The sequence below is a fragment of the Theobroma cacao genome, chromosome 1 (assembly GCF_000208745.1).
Source record: "Theobroma cacao cultivar B97-61/B2 chromosome 1, Criollo_cocoa_genome_V2, whole genome shotgun sequence".
NCBI classification, from domain to species: domain Eukaryota; kingdom Viridiplantae; phylum Streptophyta; class Magnoliopsida; order Malvales; family Malvaceae; genus Theobroma; species Theobroma cacao.
In genome coordinates this window covers 16,716,140-16,719,710 of record NC_030850.1, presented here as the reverse complement: position 1 = coordinate 16,719,710, position 3,571 = coordinate 16,716,140, and positions in this window count along the sequence as shown.

Genomic DNA, 3,571 nt, shown 5'->3' with positions numbered 1-3,571 from the left:
ATACTTATTTTTATTCCTTATTATTTTTTTATTTAAAAAATTAAAAATTTGTATATCTTTAAACACTTTTAGTCCAAAAATATAAATTTAAATATTTATTTTTCACTAAAATTAGATTTTTTTACTTAATTGATTTGTTACATTAACTCTCACATATTTACGTTAAGATTTAAAATTTACTTATTCCACCTTTATAAGTTTTTACATCAATTCTTATAGTTTTACGTCAAGACTTATCTATGTCAATTTTAAACTATAATTATTTTTATTTAAATATTAAAATTTGTATATTGTTACATACTTTTAGCCCGATAATATAAATATAAATGCTTATTTTTCATTAAAAGTAGACTTTTTTAATTAACTTATTACGTTGCACATTGGCATTAAGATTTAGAATTTAGTTATTCCACCTTTATAAGTTTTTACGTCAATTGTTACAGTTTTACGTCAAAGCTTTTTTATGTCAATTTTGAGGTATAATTATTTTTATCCTTATTATTCTTTGTTTAAAAGTAAAAATTCGAACATCATTACATACTTTTAGCCCGATAATATAAATATAATTATTTATTTTTTATTAAAATTAAAATTTTTTACTTAATTAATTTATTATGTTAACTTTCAAATATTTACATTAAGATTTAAAATTTAGTTATTCCATCTTTATAAGTTTTTACGTTAATTCTTATAATTTTACGTCAAGGCTTATCTATGTCAATTTTGAACTATAATTTTTTTTCATTATTATTATTTATTTAAAAATTAAAATTTATATATCGTTAACTACTTTTAGCTCAAAAATATAAATTTAAATGTTTTTTATCATAACTTTAAAAATATTTATGTCTAGGTTTTTTAATGACAATTTTAAATTACATGTGTTTTTATTTTTATTATTATACATTTTTAATTTTGTCTTTTTGATTTATTATTGTGATAATCCTATTTATAATATGAAATTTCAACCATTAAATAAAAGAAATGCAAATAAGTGGTTCTATTAATAAGGCATAAAAAGAGTCCATCAAAGGGAGGATTTTTTGTTTGCTAGTTCAATTAGTTTACCAAATTTTTTATGGGTTTTAAATCAATTTAATTTTATAGATCAAATGATCTTTATTAATTGACCTTACAGTAAGATAAAAAATGATGACCTTACTGTAGAATTTGCCTAAAGGCTATATATATTTGAATTTGTCATTAAATTATGATATATTTTGCATTAATGGTAGTCACTAATAGAGGTCATTCAAGATTGGAATTAGATCATGCCAATGATATATATTAAACTCAAACAATTCGTTCTTTTGTATTAATTGTGTCGTATAAAAATAAGATATTAACAAAAATTGAAATACTAACATGATACGATTAACTAAATGTATCAAGGACCTAAACACGTATATGGATTTGTTTATTAAACATGTTATCTAACAAGATATATTAACACGTTTATTAAATTGGTTGAATTAAATTCTATACGGCTTAACACGATTGACAATCCATTGAAATACAATTAATTTGTTTAGATTTGTAAATGAATTCATAAATAGATTATATGCTGATGAACTTTTGTTTTTTCAACAACTTTGGGATAAAATTTTCGATAAGAATTCCTTTTATTTTCACAAGTTTCTCAAAGGATATTTTTGTTGGAAAATTTTTTGACAAAATTTTAAATTTTCCAACGAATAAGTATACCAACGAAAGTAAGGATAAAGGATGTTTTGATGAAATATTTTGTCAAAAATCTATTGAAACGTTCAATTTTCAACGAAAAATTGGTCATTTCAGACAAAAACGATCATTTTTTTGTAGTGGTCTCTTTATGTCAAATAGTCAGATTCTCAAACCCATATATTATGACAATTATAATTAAGATCATTTTATCTATTTAAGGGAGTTTAAAATTTGGTTAAAGATTATTTCCCAAAAAAAAAAAGACCAAACAAGTCATGTTATCCCATGTCTTGGAAAAATTGGATTTTGTTTACTTGAATTTTAGGATTCACTTATGTGAACAAAAGGTACAAAAAAATTGGCGGGGAAAAGATCATTAAAACAATTCAAAGAAGCTTGATGGTTTTAAGTACCTAACATTACTTTGTTTTTAAGTAATAATTAAATGTGGTAGATTTAATCTTCTAATATTAGAATAAAAATTTTGAATTGATTAGTAGATTTATAGCATTTATTTAGAATGTACATCTGTCAAAAAAATTAGCTATCCACATAAAATTATTCTTTTACCAAAGCCTTTTTTTATTTTTATTTAGTTGACATTAAATTTGAAAATTCAAATGAAAAGAGATTAAATGACAATGAATTTGACCTAAAAGTTTGAATAAGTTAAGATTGAATTTTAATAGAAGAATTGCTTCTAAAAGTTTAATAAATAAATTTGTTTAGTAAAGTTAAGTTAATTAACGATGAATTTGACCTAAGCTAATTGAAAACTCCTTTGTTTCTCATTTCTTCGCCCTAGGAAAGGAAAGAAAACTTTCTTTTTCTATTAATTACAATTTTGAAAATTTATACAAATTAGAGAAAAAAATTTTGTTCCATTGTCCACTCTCGAAATAAAGCTGTTAGTTACTGTAGATTCAACAACCTTGAGTTACTTGTCACTACCTGGTACTCTCTTCGAGCCTATGACAACCGTCGCGATGTCCCGATAGACAAACCTTACCCGAAATGTCAATCGAAATCTCGCAAGACTCTAGCATCAGTTTTCTGCCTCCCCTGTAAGCAACAGTTACTAAATATCATGTTTTAAAAGAATATAGACGATTTTCATTAAAGACAATCAAAAAGTAATTTCTACCGTACAGGGGTATTTTGATCATTTTTACCCAAAAATTTCGAAACTTGCTAAAAATATAATATTTAAATGAAAAATATACATTTCATATCTAAAAATAAATTTAAGTATCTAAATCATCCATTTAAAATGAATTTTTATCTAATAGAACTAAATAAAAATATTGGATAAAATATTCTATTTTCATATAAAACAATATTTATAAAATTCTACGTAAACAATTACTGTAACGTAATAACAAAATAAATTTGTCACGACCCGGAACCTCCCTCAGGCCCATGACAATCGTCGTGACGTCCCGATTGACACTCATTATCCGGAATGTCAACCGGAACCCCGCAAGGCTTACATATCAGTTTTTTTTCCTTTACTGTGAGCAATCATTGTTAAATATCGAGTTTTTAGAGAATATACACTATTTTAGATAAAAAACAATCAAAATAAAATTTCGCCACACAGGGGTATTTTGGTCATTTTTTTCTCAAAAGTTTCGAAACTGGCTATGTAAAACCCGACCCTATAAATACATGTCATGATATACATGCATTGAGTAGCATGTTATTACGCTAGAAAAGCACCTAAGAATAGACGAAACCTGATATTGTACCTAACGGTACACTTAAATTGATTTAACCTCGAACTAGTTCTAATAGGAATTGTAGGATGAAATTTAATATTTTATAGTCCAGGAATGACTAAAAATGATTGTTCGGAGTTTGAGGGTTCATTTGGGGTAAAATTAGAAAT